The 23,386-nt window shown below is 43.6% G+C and overlaps 1 long non-coding RNA gene across 1 annotated transcript; it reads right to left on the reverse strand.

Moving 5' to 3' along the window:
- Positions 1–21,341: 21,341 nt before the first annotated feature.
- LOC144941243 (uncharacterized) lies at positions 21,342–22,857 on the reverse strand. Its single transcript, XR_013639234.1, has 3 exons — positions 22,732–22,857; positions 22,018–22,104; positions 21,342–21,751 (listed from the first exon to the last, which is right to left on the reverse strand). It is a non-coding gene; the product is annotated as an uncharacterized LOC144941243 (long non-coding RNA).
- Between the last annotated feature and the right edge of the window lie 529 nt (positions 22,858–23,386).

A 23,386-nucleotide genomic window follows, 5' to 3' on the forward strand; every position in this document is an offset into this window, starting at 1 on the left:
CGCTTTTAATCTTCCATATTACCTCTTTCACTGGCGGTGCATTACCAGGGTGCCCTCCTCGGGCCGTGCGTGTACGCCAGCCGGGAAATTTTGTGCGATCCCGGGTAGCTCGGTAATCGGCTGCGTGTGCTAAAATCTTTGCACACGAAACCCTGCGGGCATTAATTGCCTGACACCTTCGTGGTTATTTAAAGCCACTCCCGATCTAAATGCCTACGGCCCCGCATTGAACGTAAGCGTGCGTACCGATTGCATCTTGTCGTTATGCAGCGCGAATAGATGGATTGGAAACAATAGAATATAATACGATGGTCTTCACTTGTAGGAGTTTAATTAGGGCATTCAAGTTGGGAATGAATGATGGATGAATGGGTTGTCGGGTTGTACCGCGCGCTGGGTGCTACAGTCCCTGAAGAAGCTGGCAGCAGTGAGGCGAAACGTTGGACATCACCGAAGATGCTCCCAGCACGTTGGAGTGAAACGTCGCGCATACCGAAACACATTTTTTGGAGAGAGAGAAAAAAATGCAAAAACACATCGGAGAGCTATTCAGCAGAACAGAAAACACCGACGCAGTACTAAATCCAATACAAGATCTTGACAAATAAGTGTCTGGTGAATGCAACTCTCTGCTTCATGGGGCTACCCCGCGCTGTCAATTTTCGAGCTGACTATGATTTATCCAGGCGAGAAATCAGGAGACCAGGATGAGTCTCAGCAGTCAACATGCATATATACACAATAACTGTTTAAATTACACCGATTAATTTAAACCATTTTATCCAACTAGGCATTCGAGCCTACGCCAGCTGTTTATCCGATATGATAGAAAATCGAGTACCGTGTTCAGCTGCCAGGTAAGACGGCCCTGGCCACGCAGAAACAGGTGAACCGAGTGTCACGTTTAAGAGCACGTGTCAATTCACTTCGGCGCCTACCCATGACAGCCAACAGACGGACTCGATCATCATTCACAAGCGAAGCAATTGTGTGCATTCCGCACTTCCTCGAACAGCACGGTTGGCTACGTACGGTGCGAAAGAAGTTCAACGTACGTAAGTAAATACGAGCAGTCAGTTTTAATGGTTTGCACAATAACAGTGCTGGATTGGGCGGCGTAATTACTGCCCTGTCTCATTAGGAGAGCGAATCGGATTACGATGGCGACTTCATACCGTTGCCAATCACAAAAATCCACCGCGAACCACAAAACCGCATCTTAATCCACTTTTGTTCATTATAAGGTAGGCCCTAGATTGGTCATACGCTGTGAAATAACCTCACAATCATCAGCCGTGATCAATACACTGCTGGATGAAGACCTCCCCGAGCCACCGCCTTCTCTCTCAATCACTCGGAAGTAATAATGAATCCACCTCGCACCCGCGCATCAGCCGATTTCATCACAACCTCACCGACAACGCATTTAATGAAATCCAAACTGCAAGACCATGTACGAATGCGGTGTCATTGGGCTCCCTATGTCATCTTGCCGACGATGCTGGGCAGTGTTGGTGCTGGCGCTGGGCAAAAGCAATCTGAAGCAAAATCTTAGGGCCCTAAGCAACCAAATTCTTGCAACATATGGATGCACCGAATATCAGTTCGAATTCAGATCCTGATGAACACAAAAAGGCATGCAATATCGATGTAAAGCTTTCGTGACTGCAGGGATTCATCTTCTTGGTTCTTTCGGTAAAGTCACGTAGAATGGAAATAATAAAATAATAAAAATAAAACATAACAAAATAATTCTCACGACGTTTCGGCCACAACGCAAGCAGCCGTCCTCAGGCTGCTTGCGTTGTGGCCGAAACGTCGTGAGAATTATTTTATAATGTTTTATTTTTATTATTTTATTATTTCCATTCTACGTGACTTTACCGAAAGAACCAAGAAGATGCATGCAATATCGTCTGCATCTCTCATCCGACGACAACTGCCTCTTGTCCACGTATCTCTCATTTCACTACACATCTATATTTGTATTCTATCATCTTACCACACCTCCGTCGTGTGTCCACATTTCTCTCATCTCGCTACATCTCCATCTCTGAATATCTCTTTTGTCACCTCTCAAGGATTCATCTTCTTGGTTCTTTCGGTAAAGTCTGAAAGAACCAAGAAGATGAATCCCTGCAGTCACGAAAGCTTTAAATCGAAACCTTCTGCTTGTTTGTGTGCACCGTACGTTGAACTTCTTTCGCACCGTACGTAGCCAACCGTGATAATCGGAGATGCTTCGGGGCCCCCAAAATGTAAGCCAGCACCACCGCTGCGGCTGGGCGCACGGAAATGCTGTTGCTACGCAGCGCAGTGCGTGAACATTTACAATTCATCCCTCTCGCGGTGCTCTGTGTTTTTTTTTACAGGTGTAAGCGCCGTGGTTCCTCGGGGGACTTACAGTTATGTTGCCGAGGGTCGCGGGTGTGAAACGTGCAAGCTGGTAGTGATACAGTGTGAGTGATACTTATAATGCCTCGTACCTGTGCGCCGACTACAAATCGTACTCAGGGAGAGACAAATCGATGCTGCTCCGGTGATTAGTATGTACCCTACGTCAATTGGGTAAATATGAAAACGGTAGTTGTATTGTACTCTTGTTAAGAAGAAGAAAGGGGAAATTAGATGCTATTGGTTGTTTGGCCTTCCATATTTCTGATAGCCAACGATTTGAAACTTCGATGTTTTTGTTGCCCCCTTTTGATAAAAAATAAAATAATTATCTGCAACATATTGCGTACACAATGGACGCGCCAGTGCTGTGCCATTGTAATTTAATAATCGTACGATTTCGATTTAAAGCTTTCGTGACTGCAGGGATTCATCTTCTTGGTTCTTTCGGTAAAGTCACGTAGACGGGAAATAATAAAATAAAATAAAAACAAAAACATAATAAAATACAATTCTCACGACGTTTCGGCCACAACGCAAGCAGCCGTCCTCAGGTGAATGACAGGTCTGTCAGAAAGACAGCGTCTGAATGAACACCACCAAGCTTGGCTATCTCACCTGCTATGCAGGAGTTCATCTTCTTGGTTCTTTCGGTAAAGTCACGTAGAAGGGAAATAATAAAATAATACAAATTAAACATAATCAAATTAAATTCTCACGACGTGTCGGCCACAACACAAGCAGCCGTCCTCAGGTGAAGAGCAGGGCTGTCGGAAAGACTACGTGACTTTACCGAAAGAACTAAGAAGATGAATCGTACGATTGGCACGGTTGGCGACGTATGGTGCGACTAAAGTTGAACGTACATCCGTACATTCTTATATAACGAGTGCAAGAATTAGGAGGCGCACGTGCTTGCGTGTCGCGCGCGTGTGTGCGTGGCAGTGGTGTGGAAGTTCGCCAGAAACTCTGGCCGCTTGCAAATAACTTTTATATATTTTATTTTTATTTTCTGCTTATTAAACCTTGAGCCATTTATATGTAATGTAACACGACCTTTACCCCATTAATCACAGCTTTGTGCAGGGAATTTGTTCATACAAGTTCATATTAAAAATTTTGAGTCGGATTATTGTGTGAAAAAACATATCGTGTTTTGACTTTACTTTCAAAAATTCCTTTTGTTTCATTATTCTTACCCATCAATCATTCCAAAGGCCATTCACGGTGAAGTATAGCCACACCAGGAGGCTAATTGCCATTTCCTTTCTAATTTCCTTTTGTAATGGTGGGGCCTGTCTGTAAACTTCTGTTTTAATAAGTTCACATGATCTCCCCCTTGTATTTTCTCCATTGGAACCGAACCAGGTATCTTACCTATCAGTGTCACCTCCGTTGGTAACATTTTTATTGATCCATATGGGGATAATATTTGTCATAAAGATTGTGACTTATTCTCTTGAAGTACATTTTTAAGGTAGACCTTGATCTCAAAACTTGTAGCCCAAATAAAAAAATAAGTATAAAAACCAAATAAAATAATTGTTTTACTTAATTCATTTAAAATGGAAATGAGTTACCAAATCAAGATTTATATATATATTAACAAAGGTTTAAAACATAAAGCAATCTGAGAACATTGCTGTGCGAAGTGAACACATTTATTAAAAAATGCTAATCATACCAATGTACAATTCAGTACCAGTCAACAACAATTACCGTCATGCAATGCGCAAGGTAATAGCGCAGACCTGCAAGTGCTCACTCACGCCACTGTTGGAGGAAGGGCACTCCACTAGAGCGAGCTCTAGATAATAATAATAATAATATAATAGATGACACCCCTAGAGGTAAATGTAGGCTTACAATTAAACACGTTAACATTCATGCCGAGCAATGAGTAACCCAATTAAGAATTGGGATGGAATTTAAATTTTAATATAGAGCACAGTCAATAGTGTCATGCTGGGGGAGCATCATAATGATTAATCAAATGAAGGATATCGGATAATAATTCAATTGTATTGGTCATGTGAACAAATTAAAGCTCTGCCATCTCGGATTGTACCAACCAGTGGCTGATCCAAGGGGTATTTAATTTTAGTTACCAGAGAAAATACGTAGATATTATTTTAAATGCAGGGCCCTATTTTTTTTTAAAGCCTAGACGTTTCCGGAGCGCCCTCTTCCCATTGGCAGGACTCTAGATCCACCTCGAGTACTGTGTACCATCCTCTGCTGTGGCTCATGCACTCAGAAGTCTCAATTGGAAAAAAAAAACAAGGAATGAGCCCGTGTGCTCCCTAATGGGACTCTCGGCGGGTGTTCATTGAGAGTCTCTGACTGGCCAATTGATGGATCGTAAGAAGGAAGGACGTGGTGGTTGGTGGTGGTGGTCAGGTGTCTGGCCACAGAGGGAGAAGCTGACCACATATGTTGCTGCTGGCAGTGCTCGCCTCTAACGGAGGTCCAATTTTCACGGACGTCGTGCTTGTGTTGGCCAGGCAAATATTTGTTTTAATACGTGGGGGTTTTTTTCTTCTTTCTTTCAGACCACAGAACGCCAACTTGGCGAACAGCATGACCCACCTCCCTTTCATGTTTACGATGAGCAGCATGGCCCACTTTTTGTGTGTGCAGTGCCTTGAGACACAGTCACATTTAGACGCAATTATGAATCTAAATTGTATTGTACAGTGCCGCAAAAAATACGACGCGCAGACAGGGTGTAGGCGGCGTTCAGAACAACAGCATCGGATCGGGGGTCGTGAGCGGTGCGAGTCAGGAGCACGGCGAGCTGATGAGCGGGATGGGGGGGGGGAAGTGGGGACCGGCAGGGCGATGTCAGAGTCCCCCCTTGGCAACCGCCAAACGGCAAAGATGTCCCGACTAATGTCGTTATATTTTTATTCTAAAAATCTATTATTTTTTTGCCAGTGCTTTCCGTGACACTGCCATGCTGTATACACGGTGGTTTGGAAAAAAAAATCAAAGAATCTTCTCGACAATGGATTCTCTGTAGTACAGTATTTCAATATTTCTCGGCGATTAAAAATTTTGGAAATGATAAGACTTCTCCTAGGACTTATTTTGAAAGGATATTAAGTGGTTTAAAAAATACGGCACACAATACGGACGTGCATGAGTTCACAAATATGATTCAAAGGACAATTCTTGTTTGAAATCGGTAAAACATACAGATTTCGATTTAAAGCTTTCGTGACTGCAGGGATTCATCTTCTTGGTTCTTACGTGACTTTACCGAAAGAACCAAGAAGATGAAAGCATACAGAATTAGGCCCGCAATATATCTCTATCCAATGTTGTAAATTCAAATTTCACATATATATAACAAAATTCCCCCAGGATATTTTGATGGAAGAGGAGTATTCCCAAACGTCTGCACAGGAGAACAAATGGAAACGTCTCTTAGAAAAATGTTTCTTTCACGTCTTTAACGCAGCGTCACTTGCGAGAACGAACCTTTACGCTCCAAGAGATGAACTCAGTGCGTGCGTTTACATGCCACCAAAAAAAAACTTTTAAACATTAACATAGGAAAATGAGAATAAATGGTCAGCGTAAACCTTAACATTTCAGGATTGAAGGCTTCTTGGCAAAAGCCATATCCAAAAGCCTGCGACCAGAAACTTGTTTTTAGCCTTACAAATTGAGCAGATCTGAGTAAATACAGAACATTTTATGGTACAAAAAAATAGGCACGCACAGAGATATGAATCTAAGTGAACAAAAATGTGAATTACGTAATAGGTACACAGACCAAGTCATGCCCAAGAATTAAGAGCAAAAACAGAAATTCTAAAACAGAATATAAATGGAAATTGAAAGTGGATCCAACAAATCCATGTTCTGGCAGCTACAGTTGCATGCACTCATTGACTGGGCAGCGTTACACAAACCACACCTCGTTAGAATTAGCAGCGGTGTTTGAGCTACTCTGAACTTGTGTGCAAATGCAGCTCTTCATTACCACTACAGATTGTGCTGGCGTGGGCACTACAAAAATAATAATTGGAATTTACGTAGCGTCTAACACGAAAAAGGATCTCGAGATACCGCGCAGAGGAAAGCTTATAAACATAAACGGTACATTGGGACAAAATAAACAATGAAATTAAAACCAAAAACACGAGTGGTGCAGATTGAGCAGCGGCCTGACACGCTTGCGTATAAAGTCAATCAACACTAACGCGGGGAGACGGTGAATTGTACGGAACTGTCATGCGGAATGAACAAAAAAACTAAAATCGAGCTATAAAACCATCGCAAGAATGGGAGGAGTGATCACTGGAAATGTTTTTGGTTGTGCCCTATGAAAGATTCAAGTGCACAACGGTGAAACACATCACAATACATAATCGAGGTTTTTTGGGGTGAGATCGCGTAAATATAAATGCGTCGTCAAACTCGCCACCACCACCACCACCACCACGTCATAATGCCATACAGCGCGAGCGAACAAATGCAGGCAGTAGGGAGAGCGCAGAGGTGTGGACTCGAGTCATGTGACTTGGACTCGAGTCAGACTCGAGTCATGAATTTGATGACTTGCGACTCGACTTGGACTTGCATAACAATGACTTTGTCCCACCTATGAGATGTGGACTCGAGTCATGTGACTTGGACTCGAGTCAGACTCGAGTCATGAATTTGATGACTTGCGACTCGACTTGGACTTGCATAACAATGACTTTGTCCCACCTCTGGGAGAGCGTTCTTAGGAAGAGAGGGCAACAGACTCATCAGCGTTCACGTCCCCGTCCCCCGCATCAATACCCAGGCCGACCGCCACCCCGACCAGGGAAGCTAGTGATCCAACCAACGATTGGTGACCGAATCTATTTAAATTGAGCTCCAACTCTACGAATGCCGCTCTCAAACGCACGCGCGCCGCACACTCGTTGGATAGTGATCAGTCAGTAGCCGCAGCAGCGGCAGTGGCGGCGGAGAGAATGACGGTCTTAAGTGTGGACTTCAAGAGGTGGGGTTTGGACGTGGTGCCAGTTGCTGTCATGGGGGTCATGGCACCACTGGGGCTAACGATGTCGCCCTCGTCAGCAGCAGGTTTATTCTCTCGACGAGGACAGACTTTAGGCTTAATCCAAACGTAAACCGTATTCTCGAGATTATAAGACGCTTGGGAAAATAAGACGTTTCCAAAACTTGTGCCCGGCGTCAATAAAATGTTTAAAATATGGTCTCTCACAATACGTTACCAACGACTGCTTTCACACACGGCGGGGGGGAAGTGCGTGAATATCCTGAAAATATGCTACCAGCTGACCTTTAACTGTACATGTACCGTATTGTTTGCCAATCCACTGCCGGGCGAGGGCCTGCCCATGCCACGTGGATCACAGGGTTCATTTTACCATACTTCACCATGCTAATTAGTGCACGTTGGCATACATGTAGTATCAACGAAATACAGTACAGCAGAGTTTTTGCTCGAATTCCCTCTTCTCTTCACCACTTATCCCTAGAGCCTATAACAACGTGGTAAGCTTTAGTTGTCACCCATCCAAGCACTATCCAAGGCTCAACTCTGCTAAGCTCTTGAGATCCGGCAAAAATCAAGTGCAATCCGTGTGATTTGGTCACAGACTTAACTGACGCGTAAGGCTCCTTCTTCTAGAAGATAATACGTGTACAATTTTCCCTCGGCCCATTTTGCAATACCCTGGCGAGCTGAGGCAGTTGGTGATTGATTGGTCGGCTCCCTGCGGATGGGTGTGCGTCTGAATTTTTTTATTCGGGTGAGTGCGAGTACAAAACTCCTTCAAGATCTGCTCTTAACGACTGCTGGGATTTCTGAGAAATCTACCATTTGACAGACGGTCCGAGATTTTTTTTTGCTATTTTAAGAAAAGACTGCCCTTGATTTCCATAGGGCCTCAACAGCCTTAGAACCCCCAATTGGGGCACCCAAGACCAACAATCCTCTCTGCGCAAAACACGCAGGGACCTTTTAAATACCTGCGCATATTTTACATTTAACAAAACAGAAGTTCGCGTTTGATGTAAAAAAAAATCGATTATGTTAAAATGTTGCGCTTGAAAATGATTGGACTGTACATCGTTACGAAAGATGACAATGGTCACAAATAGTGACGACGACGACGATGATGATGACATCGCCAGATAGGAATGGAATGCATCTCAGAGGACGTCCAACGGGGAGATGGAGGAAGAGAGTCAGCTGGAGTGCAGGTTCTGTGTGGACTGTCGCGGGAGACGGCGGAGGCTTGGGGAGGCCCTCATACAACGGTGGATTAACTATGGCCAATTATGTTAATGAACAGGAGTCGGAAAATTTCGATTTCAAGCTTTCGTGACTGCAGGGATTCATCTTCTTGGTTCTTTCGGTAAAGTCACGTAGAATGGAAATAATAAAATAATAAAAATAAAACAATAAAATAATTCTCACGACGTTTCGGCCACAACGCAAGCAGCCGTCCTCAGGTGAAGAACAGGTATGTCGGAAAGACAGCGTCTGAATGATCTGTTCTTCACCTGAGGACGGCTGCTTGCGTTGTGGCCGAAACGTCTTGAGAATTATTTTATTATGTTTTATTTTTATTATTTTATTATTTCTATTCTGCGTGACTTTACCGAAAGAACCAAGAAGAGGAGTCGGAAACTTGCGGCTCCGAAGCCGCATGTGGCTCTTTAAGGAACTGCTTCGTGACACGTGATTTATTAAGGACCACCGTTTCGTATGAACGTGCATTGCGGCTCTTGAAATGTATTTTTTTTTTGCTGAATTCGAAAAAAAAATGGCTCTTCTTATTTTGGTCACCGACCCCTGTTAATGATGATGATGACGACGGTCATTCTAAAATGTCGCCAGGGCATCTTGTGAATCCATTCCGACTGTGGTGCAGTGCTTGCTTTGAGCCAGGGTGCTAGTTAACGGGCCTCGCAAATCGCGCGGTCCCCCCTTCGAAAGCGTCACCCCCCCCCCCCCGCACAACATCACTCGCCTTGGAATTAAGCTCCGTCTTGTCCCACTTTGTAGCTGCGACTCCTGTGAAAATGTGCGCTCTCTTTCAGCGCGGCGTAAGTGAGCCACACACGCGCGCAGGAACACACACACACACACAGGAGCGCCTGTTGCCAACGCCGTACAATGTTAATAAATCTGTAAAATAAAAAGTAAAAAATGTAAAATGCTCAAACAAGCGTCGTTCTGTTTGGAGACCTCCCGGGTGAATGTATGTGTTTAAAGCCACCGCCAACCTGCATGTGCGCTGCGCCAGTTAAGTTGGCAAGGGTGTGATTTTTTTGATATATATAATAAAAAATATTTTTAAAATATGAACTCCCCCCCCCACCCCAAAATTGTTTTTAAGTCATTTTTTTTATTTGGAAAATTGACGGGGCTCACACGTGGTCTTTAGCCAGCGTTGTGATTTGGGCTCACACTGGTGCTATTGCCTATGCAACAGGACTGAATTAAATGAGCAGACGGTCACTCAAATCGACATCTATAAAGAGTAGCGGCGGCGGGCAGGATGTTAAAATAACAATTTCATCCACATGTGGGGTACATGCAATAGGCGTATAGTTTTTTTTGTTCTTAGATTTTGCAGTTGAACCGCACCGATAAATAAAGAAAATGTTCTATTACACTAGCGCGTCTCTAAAAAAAGCAACATTATTCATCAGACACTTTTATGGCTTAATCAAAGGGCCCCGATTAACGCATTAAATGCAAAGGTCTGTTAGGGTTAGAGTCGGCGTTACGTTTGATAAATTGAGCGCGTTTTGGCTGAGCAAGTGCCCCTAAATTGCCAGCTCATAAATGTAGTTGTGTCATTTATCACGTCTGAACAGGAGTGCTGTTTTCTTGGATTTGTTCGGGGACTTATTTCAGTAGAATTCAACCTCCTGAGCAAACAATCGTAACGCTCTGCGTTCACAAACCTCATTTTTCTGCTAATCGCTGCCGTTTCTCCTGTATTCTCGAGTAAATTGCTGTCGATATATATCTAATTCATCACTTTTTATTTAAATAAATCTGTGAAATACACTGAAAATGCAAAGCGAGGATAATATTTTGAGTGCTAAAGCAAATAACACGCTTTGAAAGTGGAGACGTAAAAACTTTTAGAAATGTATCGTTGTTTTATGCAATAAGACGCATGCCTTCAAAGCTAATCAAACACAATACATTTTTCAGATTTACAGTCACAATCAATACGATTAATTTAATACGCTCTCCGAAGCGGTTTTGGATTGTACCGCATGTTTTTTTTTGGCTTAATATCTGGCGTTTCACTTCACGTGTTAGGAGCTTTGTTAGGAGCAGCTAACTCTCAATTATCCGCGGGCAGTTTATACACGTTGCAAAATAACCGCGCTCATCCGCGCCTTTGACATGCACTCTGGTTTAATCATCCTCGAGGATAAGTGGTTCAGTGTCCAAGTGACAGCAACGCCTCTATGATCAGGTACTAAGAATGGCCTTTATTTATGCAAGAAAGTCTCACTGAGTCTGAAGACTCGTTTGCAGGAAGGTTAATCCCATTTATTTGAGTTCATGGAAAACCCCCTGGATACCAGAGGATAACACACAAAGCTTTGCACAGAAGCCACTGAGTCAAGAATCCATTGCTGTGCTGCTATCTCTTGACCACTCCCCAACCCAAGGCTGCAACTCGTGATATTCCTCGGCAGTCTCCCTCTCACTCAGCAGGTTACAACCTGCTTGGCATTCCGATATCCATCAAAGGCAGGTGCATTCAGAATTACGTGGTGATGTGAATCCCGCCGCAACAGAGACACACAACCAAAGAGTCATTTCCAAAACGATTTTGTTGTCAATACCACGACTCCGTTGATCCCATCCTGGCCCGTTAAGCACCACGACAATCCTCGCTTCAATGCATGTTAACCTATGATAACTAAGGTCAAGGTTTAAGACAAGGCTCGGTTAAAAATCTGTTCGACGTCCTTAAGACTGAAGGCCAGGGCCAGTGCTAGCAGACACTTTCTCTGGGTGGGTGGGGGGCCCCAGCGTCTGTGGCCTCGAGAAAATGAATAATTTATCGGAGCCGTATTTCACTCCGTTCGAAATGATCGGTGATACTAAAAAACACGGCACGCTGTACTCTCCTCTTTTTTCTCTTCGCCGTCGTGTGAAAGGCATCATTATGGCCGTGCCAGAACAAATAAATACCGAGCGTGTGACCGAACGCGTGTAAAAATTCCACAGAGCGAGCCGTTCGCGCAGCGCGCAAAGTGTTTACGTCCCAGAGCCAGGGCTGCCCAGCTTTGTGGACTCAGAAGGCCACTTAAATAATTGGGAGCGTGCACAATGGCACGGTCAATGTGACGTACGCGCGCGCCTGCAGCCAATGGGGCATTTGTGGCTCACGCCTTGCGGAGCAAGAGAGGGGACAATTAAGCGTTGAGAATAACGATGCATCGGCGGACAGCAATAGACACGTCCACACTGCCCTGCATTCTTTGGCCATCAGTGCAGCTCGGCGTGCTCATTCAAATCCCAGAAATACAACTTTTATAGTTCAAGACGTTTTGGATCCACACACCGTGGGGCAATGGTTCGCACACTTGTTGGTCGCTGGTTCATTCCGCCCACGCGGCGATTGAAACAACGGGTGTAGAGTGTGGCTACTCTCACCTCTTCCAAGACGTTTGGTCAGCGTGGGAGGAGTAGGCCAAAAACATGAAAGAAGAGGCTCTCGATAGCGCTCCAATGGAGGCCCCTTCCGCCTGCAGTGGTGAGCGGAAGTAGTGCAGCCCTGCGCTTTTACATTTTATAGAGGGTCTGTTCAGGTAAATGTTACATAAAAAAAGTGTATTACTAGGGGGTTTGAAGCGAAGGTTGGGGGGGGGGTTATTGGGAAATGTTCTTAACTTTTTAGAAGCTGTGATGTTTGTCTACGCAGCTAGAAAGGGTGGGAGCAATGCCTAATTGCTTCAACTGCCTGGTCAAGATGGATAACTGTCTTTTCAACAACGTTGATTAATTTGATTTTAAATCCAACTTTTTTTTATCATTTACTTCAGAATCTATACTTTTTTATAATTATCTCTGGTTGCCAGGTCTATAGAGCAGTGTGCTAACCACTGTGCCACCACCATCCATTTCGTTTGGTATCGTATGCCATGGGTGAGCAGGGTGCCCGTGTTTGACGAGTCGCAAAAATCATGTTTTGGATGACTGGAGTGGTTCAGGAAATTCTGAGTTTGTCTAAATTTACTCTCTGTGCCTTTAAAGAAAACCGTTATTTCGTTTAATTAACCTTCTATTTTATGCGTGAATTTACTACAGTAGCGACTTAATATCAAATTATTTTACGTGCTGTCTTTGTGTTAAGCAAGCATCGAATATTACTTGAAAGACACAACGTTTATACAATGGTTAACTCCATACGTATTTTCCACTCAGTCATTCATCCTCATGGAATGGCTCAATGATATTCATGACCTTTACATGTGATACGAAATCATTGCTAAGCCTCAAGACCCTCTCTGAGGTTCCTGCATTTGGTATGTTTAGCCTATTCCATGCTGTGCACGAATCCGGAGTACCCGCAGAAAAATCCCAAACAAGCCGCTGCTAATACTCAACGTTCTGCCCAAATGGATTCTCAACAATTCACTTTCTGTACTGCCATCGGTTGACCACATTTTTTCACAAATCTTCCTTTGATCCACCAACCCTTGCGTTCAAAAGCGCTCGGTCGCAGGCGCGCAGTCGCATGGGCTTGAAGGGGGAAAACATATCCCTGTGCCACGGGTCCTTGTGTGAGTCCAACTCAAGCTGCAGGTGTCCCAAGAGACACCAACGACGGACTGTGAGAGACCAGAGCAGGAAAGTTTAAACCACCCCGCACGTACATAAAAATATAAGACAAAGATCCCCCGTGTAACCTCGCAAACTGTTGGGGCAAGTGCTGTTAGCAAGCACCTATCTATGAAGGCCGTCACGGAACAAGAGCGGGTGGGTGGGCCCAGCACCACGCCCGACCACCTCTGTCTCCCCAGTGGCAATGCTTACACATCCCACCCGGTTTTTGCCGTGAGCGGGAATCGAACCCGGGTTTCCGGGTTCGTAGCGTAGTGCGCTAACCACTACACTACCGCTCCCTTCCTCCACACACAAACACAAACACAGATGACATCAGAGCCAACCATATTCGTCAGGGAAATCGCGTTGTTGGCTGTAAGTGCGTGGTCTGCATTGACTCCTGCGAGGACATATAAACAATTTCCCGAAAAAATGCGTCATATGGATTGCGCAACGAGCTCTTCATGCGTCTGAAACAATCCCAGTAGTCACTACAGCTGAGTTCCATCAGTCACTGCAGCTGAGTTCCATCAGTCACTGTATCAGTCACTACAGCTGAGTTCCATCAGTCACTGCAGCTGAGTTCCATCAGTCACTGTATCAGTCACTACAGCTGTTTGCTGTGGTAGTTCCACCAGCAGTCACTCTCGAAGTACAACAGCAGTGCTCCTACAGTGCTCTCAAACTGCTCTTCCCCTGGGTTTGACACCGCATTGTACACAGGCTACTTCACTTCAGCCGGTGTCCTCAACGCACAATTCTCTCTAGATGGTCTCTTCCGAGGAGGTCCCTGATGGCCATGTTCAGCTCCCCCGCTCCATATCCCCCCCGTCCTTGGACTTTGCAACCAGCATCCCCATGTGCCCAGCAAGACACCTGAGCAACAGGTGATACGCGGGCAACAGGTGACCTGAGCAACAGGTGACCTGAGCAACAGGTGACACACGAGCAACAGGTCAGCTGATCAACAGGTCAGCTGATCAACAGGTAACACCTGATCAACAGGTCAGCTGATCAACAGGTCAGTCACCTGATCAACAGGTCAACTGAGCAACAGGTCAGCTGATCAACAGGTCACCTGATCAACAGGTCAGCTGAGCAACAGGTCAGCTGATCACAGGTCACCTGATCAACAGGTCAGCTGAGCAACAGGTCAGCTGATCAACAGGTCACCTGATCAACAGGTCAGCTGAGCAACAGGTCACCTGATCAACAGGTGACCTGATCAACAGGTAATACCTAATCAACAGGTGTCACCTGATCAACAGGTGACACACGGGCAGCAGGTGAGCGGTTTGAAACCTCTGAGCGGGAGAGTTCCATGTGAACACACGACGACACTTGCATTTTAAAGAAATTAATCAACAATTCGCGTCGTGAACTACATTGACGGCGTTTTTGTCGTTTTTGTCTGGAACGCCAACAAATCGATTTCAGTTGAGTCGGAACGAAACGCGAGGCTTGCAAATAGGTCGCCTGTGGAAAGGGGTGAGGCGAGTGGCAAATAGATGAGCGATGTGAGGGAAATCCAGCAGGGCTAGCCTCAGCAGCGAAGGCCTGAGACAGGGGAAGGAGACTCCAAGTCAGTGTCACACTGCGCTTTGTTATTCCAAATTAGCGGAGTTCAGCGTTTGCGATCGCGTCACTGGAGGCTTAAGTTCGAAACTCTTGAGCGAGATTGCCATCGTGCGTAGAAAGCCGAGCACTGCATCCACACGGACCTGCGATGAACGGTAAAGGGACCGTCCATAAATGACGTCACGCGATTTTGAACGATTTTGGACCCCCCCCCCCCCCATCGTCACACGGCGTCACAAAAAGTCAAACCCCCCCTCAAATATGACGTCACAAAGCTCTGCCCCCCCCCCCAAAAAAAAAAACATTCAAATCGCTTTAAACTATTGTCATTGTAGTGGGTAATTAATGTGGCGCTGCACTCTGATGTTGCAAGAGAAAACATTTATTACAGTCTGTTTCATTAAGTAGAACGTGTGGTCTATATTTAATTAAAGGTGCGCATTTTGATGTGACGTCACATTTCTTAACCCCCCCTCCTCGTCACACATCGTCACAAATGTCTGATACCCCCCCCCCCCCCCAGGTGCGTGACGTCATTTATGGATGGCCCCAAAGACGTTTGCCCTGAAATGTATGCCACTGCTGGCCAAAGGACCGGCCTACCCTAGGAGCCCCCCCCCCCCCTAGAGTGTACTTGGCCTACTCTTCTATATTTGTTGTCCTTCCCGCCCCGCACCTCGGATTAGCACGGTTGGCTGTGTACGGCGCGAAAGAAGTTCAACTTACATTTGCCAAACATCTTGGGAGGGGTCCCGGGTGGCCCACACTTTCGCCCACCGCACGCGGAACCCATGTCGCGACTGCTGGATAGATCAGCGGCCGTGGGGATTGAAGACAGTTGTCAATTATTTCAGCTGCCGCGTTGGGAAATCCAATCGAACCGGCGACCACTAAAGTCCATTATGCTGACCATTAACACCGTTAGAACCCCACTAACATTAGGGCTCTTTCACGCGATATAATTACAGTCCTAGATTTGAAGTAATTTTGCTGGAGCAGCCACCTGATGATGGAGGCTTGTGTTGCCTTCGAAACGTCGTGATTTGTTTCAATTTAGTTGTTTTAATTTTAATTTTATTTTGTTTTGTTTTTTACCTACGTGACTTTACCGAAAAAACCAAAGAGTAATTACAGTCCTGTATACATTTAATGATGACGATTATTGCAATACTGTATTAGTTTCCCTTACAGTTGTAAATGTATTTCACAGTTGTATTGTCCTACTTTTATATATTGATGTTGAGTACTTCGAGTACGAATAAATATGACCTACTTAAAAGGCATTCATCTGCAGGTCACCCAACACAACTGTTCCAATGAGTCTTCTAATCGCTTATCTTTGCAATCTGTACAGGAAACCACTGCTCTGGAAAACGTCTACACAGTAAGAGCTTATATTTCTTTACTTAAACCATTATTGTGAACTTTAAGTATCGTCATTTCACCAATATTTTGTCGGGAAATAAAATAATCGGGGGAAATAGTTATTAACCAGAAACAGTGATCACGATGTGACGATATTAAAAACAAATGCCATGCGATAATCCTCGATCTCTTTTGTACAAAATCGTAGTATCGCCACATCGCGGACAACCGAATATTTAATTATTATTTACTTACAACACAACTGAAGATTAACTCAAACAAACATTGAGTGCTAGTTTGAATATATTACGACCAATTTGCAAAATGAAAGATATGTTTATTGGTTTTCAGCTCGTATCAATGAAAAAATCGATTTTCATTATTTTAAGGCTACATATCGGTTTGAATCCAAATTACATAACAAAAACCGTGCAAACTGTAAACGGTATATAACCTAAGAAAATTATTAAACAACATATGCGTGAACATATTTAAGGGAACCAAATCACAAACTTGCCCCATTTCTCTAAATTATAATTTCCGCCTGCAGATTGTTCCACTACGCTATCTGGAAAAAGGAACAACTTTCATTTCACATCGGCTGCGTTTTCCATAGCAATGGGAGAAGCAACTCTTAATAAAGTGTTCATTTAAACAAGAACATTAAAGTAACAGGCCAAGGCATGCAAACGAATATTTGTAAAAAATATGTTTTACCACCGTGTACTGTATGTGTGGTGAATGCAGATTCGATGCCTTGTAATAGCTATCTATTTTATGTTGGAACATCTTAACACCAGTTTTATTACCAAAAAGCGTAAAACCTCTTCTTATTTTTTCATACTTTGATACTGGCAAAAAAGTCCCATGACATAGCTACCTACCCTGATCTATAAATGCTCTCATAGTGGCATTGTTGTATTGTTTGCCTTTTGGTGTTCTCTGGTCAGACACTGGTGGTGAGACTGGGCCATGAAGAAGGCTGTCTCTGGTGTAGGCTAATCAGTTTGAAAGACAATGCCCATATATAAACACATTCCTGCGGAGGGAGCTGGTAGGAACGTTGGGTTGCTCGGTCAATGGCCAGTGACAACGGCGGCGTGGTGTATTCCGCAAATATGGCCGACTGTGAGGGCGGGCACAAGCCGGCGTGAGTAGGTTAAACGTTGAGTTTTATAAGGGCACCACGGGGTGACCAGCCCCTCCCCACCCAGCCCCACCCTCCCCACCCAGCCCCTCCCCACCCTTCCCTTCCCACCCAGCCCCTCCCTCCCCACCCAGCCTCTACCTTCACGACGGACGGACACAATAATCCCCTGTGGGCTGGTGTAACCAGGAGGTTCCTACCAGTATTATCGGAGCATGTTTGTTTGCATGTTCACCACAAGTACGTGTGGTTAATGCAGACTTGATTCTTTGCAAAAGGTTTCTATTTGGTGTTTGAACATCTTAACACCTATATTTATGCCAGAAAGGATAGAGCCTTTATTTTATCATTCAAATTGTTTGATGTATTAAGCACGTTAAAATCAGCCACTACCTGCTGATGAAGCTCAAAACCTAACTCACTGCCTGCTGATTAAGCGTAAAACCGAACTCACTACCTGCTGATGAAACAAAAAAAACGTTTGAGTGAAACATCATCATGGCGAATTGATCTTACGAGAAGTCTTGAGCCGCCCGGTTGAGCTGGAGTGTTTATTGGTCACAATTTGACCAATACATTGGCAACTATAAACAGTATCATCATCTCACAAAAAAACACTATATTGGAGCAAGTGTGAGTTTGCTACTCTGTCCGTCCGGATTGCTTTTTAAAGCCATATTTTTTTTTAGCGCGTAACATTCGTGGAACATCACTTTTCAATTACGTATTAAATTTGTGTATTTTTTAAATGTCACTAAAAATGTTCAATTAAAGTTTGCTAAACATTACAACCGGTCGTCATTAGGAACAGGTTTACGAGTCAGATTTTCGATGCGCGTTTCTACGACCGTCCATTTAAGGCCACCAATGTTATAGAATTACAGCACAGAAACTTCATTTACGACCCATCGCCCATCAAGACTCTTGGCACATTTGCCGTGCAACGTGGTAGAAAGTGGAGTTTTAGTTTTCCTCACAAGGTCGAAGTCACTTAAGCAGAGGAAGGAAGAAGAAGAGATAAACCAAATGTTATTTTAAACACTGAAAAAAAAACATTGCTTTGTGTCAATTTCGGTATAAAAAATATGTCATGTTCCTGTACTGGACACTTCGAACTCTTGACCTATGGATGTCTACAGCACTCGGGGACTTTTAAAACATTGTTATAGCATTAAGAATGGCTAAAACGTCGTCCTTGAAATGAAACGGATATATTCTTTAATGCTATTGTCTATTAATGTCATAAGAGATGTTTCGATTTTACTCATTCTAACCCATGAAGGCTGTTGTGACCTTCCGTGAGAGGTTTCGTCATAGGTTCGAGTTGAAGCCACTAGGGCCCCTCCTAGTAGGGCTCTTCCCGCAGGACCATAGAGGGGTCTCGGCATCATCTCGTCTTTGCAAACGTGACAGGCGCTGTCGGGTGGTGGAGGGTTGATGACAATAATTTTGGCCTAAAACTACGACGTGGCCTTCACCCAAGTACACATCGATGGATCCGAAATAGCTCTGCTGGTGCGGCAAGTGAATAAAAAAATAAAACTAACATGTTTTTTTTTACCAGTTGAAGGCCCACTGAACGATACAGATATATATTTTTTCAAAAGTGACCTGGCCACAAATGACGACTCGACAAAGTGGCTTCGCGTGTGGAAATGTGTAGCAACCAAACACTCTGACCGCATGTTGATCCGAAATGTGGAGGGAAAACCCGCAGGACCCTGAGAAAAATACACGCGACCACGGGGAGCGAGATAGGCACGCAAACTCCAAATATATATAGCAGGCGTCAGGGGTCAGGGGTCGGGATCGAACCCACGACCTCCTGTATACCAGGCGAGGTAGTTAACATCTCCTAGTCACCGCGGCACCCTGCAGATCACGAAGGCACCCGCCCTGACCTGGTCCACCCAACAGTACAGCAGTACAGGATGAATAGGTTCACCACAGTGAATGGGGTAAAAGTGTGGGTACGTCCGCCTTTTCCATTACGTCCGGTTGGCGTGGAAGAGTAGGCCAAATACAAACCAAGCCTGTGTGGAGACCCTTCCGCTGACAGTGGCGTGAGCGAGCAATTGCAGGGCTGTACCGTTGATACCTTTCATTCTAATAACGTGTAACAGTCACGCCTATCACCGCGTGGTGATCTGCACGTTGTTCTTACACCGTACGGCCCTTGTCAATCCACTGCCACATGGAGGCATCCACAGGCCTTGCGAATCGTGATGGTTACTTGACCATACTTCACTGCAGTGGCCAACGAGGGTTGCTGAAGGTGACGGCACAGTACTGTCAAGTGCAATGGACTTGGTTTCACTGCCCTCTTCTGACGAGCAGCCCCGCAGCAGCCTACAGCATCTGTTCTCTACTATTCACGTTGCCCCATCCAAGCACTACACAGGCTCAGCCCCGCTTAGCTTCCCATATCTGACCGGATGAGAGACGGATTTCCGAGTGATTTGGTCATACGGGCAGCTTCACAGCAGGCGCAATCGTGTGATTGGATAGATTAAGTCACTTACTGCATCGGGTTCTTTTAAATTAAAACCCTATTACCTTCCTCCTATACATTGTTGCACGTTCTTTCGGAAGAAGGTATTAAAATGATTCGTCATATAATTATTATAATACATAGCTCAAATTCAAATGAAATCCTCTAAGCCTTTCAATTGCTAAAATAAGCTACGCATGATCGATTTTATCCCACCATTTATAAGTAATAGAAACTGTTAAACAATGCATCTACTGTAATGAGTGTATTCCCATCGCACATGTTCGTAAATGTAGACAATGACATGTGGATTCCAATCGGCACAGTTAATCCTCATACTTCTTGTTTTTTTATTTTACTTCTTGTTTGGAAATTTTAATAAAACACCCCAAGTGCATATTTCGCAATATCACTGAACAGTTTTTATTTCCTCTTCTCTTTTAGCACGCACACCAAACCGCATCAACAAAGAGGCAAATCGATTTTTTTTTTGCCAATGTTGTTAATTGTCAATATCATTGGGCTTTTTGAATTTCTTACAAAACTGCAACATCCTTTACAAGGGGTTTCAAGGACGCAGAGATGGAAAAATAAACTGAGGATTTTATTTACAGTATTCTATCAAATAAGGATTGAATTATTAAATATGTTTTTGACATTTCAAGTTAATATAAAGTTTTTAAAAAGTCATGAAATTGCGGGAAGAGTCACGGTTTGAGAACGGCTACCTCAACAGCCTAAAGTCTTTGGGACATTTTAGCTTTTTATCCCTGTTTAAATTCCCTTGCTACCCGAGTACGTGGTGAGTGTGGTTGGCCAGTGGAGTAGGCAGGGCCTGTAAGTTGTAGAAATATGGAGGTGGGGGCTGCCAGATCACTGATAAGAGTATCCGAGGAATTTGGTAGATTTACCCTGAAGGACACCTGCTATTATTCAACACCAGGCAATGTTAAACTTTTGACTTAATGCCTTATGGGTGGAGGTGCAAGTTAAATCATGAAAACCACCATTGAAAACACAATCTTAAAAAACACAACTGTTCAAAAACATATCTATAAAAGCTTTTTTACTTGCAAAAAAAGGCACTTTCATTAAAGTTTAAAATACTCATGGATAACCATGTTAGGTTAAATATTTTGGATTCAGAGTTAAGAGTGAAGCGACATTTTTATGAGCATTATTTTTTCAGTTATACTTCATATAAAACAAAAACAGATATTATGTTTTAATCATTCTCAAGACTCTTTGACCTGGGCCGTCTGATACAAGTTTAAGGCTTTGTTGAAGATGAAAAAGAGCAGATACATTAACGAGCACTCTAGTGACATCACTGCAGTGACATTAGAAAGTACTGGATAAATGCTGTCGTAATTTCACTACCATGTTCAGAGCTGCAAATTTTAAAGTATTTGAATAAAACTTTAAACTGGTATAGGACAGCCCCACACACACATTATTTGCAAAAAATGTTTTTTTTTAAAGGAAGCCAATATTTACAAAATATAGCAATACGTTTAAACCGTGAAAAACAGAACTTGCGAAACAATGTGTGGGCTGACCACAATGCATAGATAAACTACAGTACAGTTCTAAATTAAAACTTAAAATTAGAAATTCAAGCAATGTTATTCTACAAAAGAAAGAAATATAAACCAATTAACATACAAGTAAATCATTATGAAAATACGCTTCGTAAATGTAACAAATGGTTTGGGTTAAGATAAAAAAAAAATAACGGTACAATGCCATTGAGGACAAATAAGCAGTTTCTCAAAATTGCACCGTTTTTGCGGAGTTTTTGAAAACATGTCTATTTTTTTTTTGCAACCACGGTATAGAGGGCCTCAACTTCCTTGTTTGGTTTGGGCTTTAGTGCTGGCTTGCTTGTGTTGGGAGTTGAAAGAAGGCTGTACAAAACTTGGTTTTCTTCTGGCTTCTGGTACAAAGAGCAAAAAAAACACAGCTTACACTATTAATTAAATACGTGGCCAAAAATACTATGATTCACAAATTGCAACCTCAACTCTTACAGTAAATGGAGGATATCTCGACATTGATGCCAATACAGAGATCACAATGACATTTCTTTTTTGGAAATAACTATCCAAATTTCACATGCTTTTAAATTGCAGGTTTTGTTTAAAGACCTTTTAAAGGTCTGAATGTATATATTTATTGCTGTGTAGTATGTGTGGATATTACCGGTCTGTTAACGACTGCATTCGGATTCATGTTTCCAGCCACTGGAGCTTGCACCATGCTGTAAACGGCCTCATTTTTGTCAAGTTCCTTAAAATAACACACAATGATTACTAAGCACTTGTCATCTTTGCAAATGTTACAAAGTCAGGTAGCCATGTACTCTCAGAAGAAACACTGCAGAGATCCTCATGGCTTACACCAGCGGTGGCACTAGGCATAAGCCAGAGGTAGCGAATATTTTCCTTAAGGAAGGTGGAATATGGCTTTAAATCCCTTTGTGGGACCACATAGATATTTTGTCATAATCCAGTAATAAGGGCAAAAAATGTGTCCCAATTAAGTTTAAAGAGACCCTGACGTCATATATGTGACTGAGTGCATTAAAACCAGAAACGGTATTGCTAGGACATTAATATTTCCTGCTAGCACCCAATTATTGTGGCTAATATGCTTGCACTGATGTACATATATATAATTTGTGGGCCTTTTTTCAATGATGCGTCTCATGTGACCAGGGTCGTATGGCATGGCATGGCATTGGGGCCGGATTCTTCCCACAATCTGTAGGTTCCCATCCTCTGGCATAAGAAGATGGCTCTACTTTAATATCAACAAACACAACCGAATGCAACTAAATGTCGTGGACTTGAAGAGACCTTTTGAGGGCCAAGATGTATGCATTTGTTACTGTGTAGTTGTACGTGTGGGTATTACCGGTCTGTTAACGACTGCATTGGGATCACCACCGTCTCTCTTTGGTTTAGGTTTAAGCTTTGGCTTTATGTTGCCAGCTGCTGGAGCTTGCACCATGCTGTAAACAACCTCATTGTTGTCATGTTCCTGAAAATCATACACAAGGATTCCCACAATGTGTAGGTGGCACTGGCATAAAAGGATACCCCCTTACGTTAACATCAATTGTTCGGACTCACGGCAGGTGTTTTACTCCACGGCAGGAGTGGGGGTGTGAGTACACAGGAATTTCCTGTCTTGAGGTTGAGTTTGGTCACGTGAACAGCAAGTTACGATTTGAAAGTCTTTCAACCACGAGGCTGGCGTCCGCCATTACACAGAATTCAAAATGGCGGCACACATCGCGTCCCAGTGAAGACAACTGTAACTGTACATTGTGGCACTTGAAGAAGCATTGTCTGTAAGTTCGTTTATGTTCTTATAATATTGGGAATGCTGTTATAATGTTAGAATGACCGTAATAATGCTGTACATGCCTTTATAATGCTGTTAAATTGTTATGATAAAATGAGGCCTAGTTAACAACGAAGCCTGTAACTTGCCTTATTGTGAATGTTATTTGTAATTGAATAAGTCGAGTCAGATTCGTACCCATGTAACCACATTGCGATCTTGA

Source organism: Lampetra fluviatilis, chromosome 24 (assembly GCF_964198595.1).
Source record: "Lampetra fluviatilis chromosome 24, kcLamFluv1.1, whole genome shotgun sequence".
NCBI lineage: Eukaryota > Metazoa > Chordata > Hyperoartia > Petromyzontiformes > Petromyzontidae > Lampetra > Lampetra fluviatilis.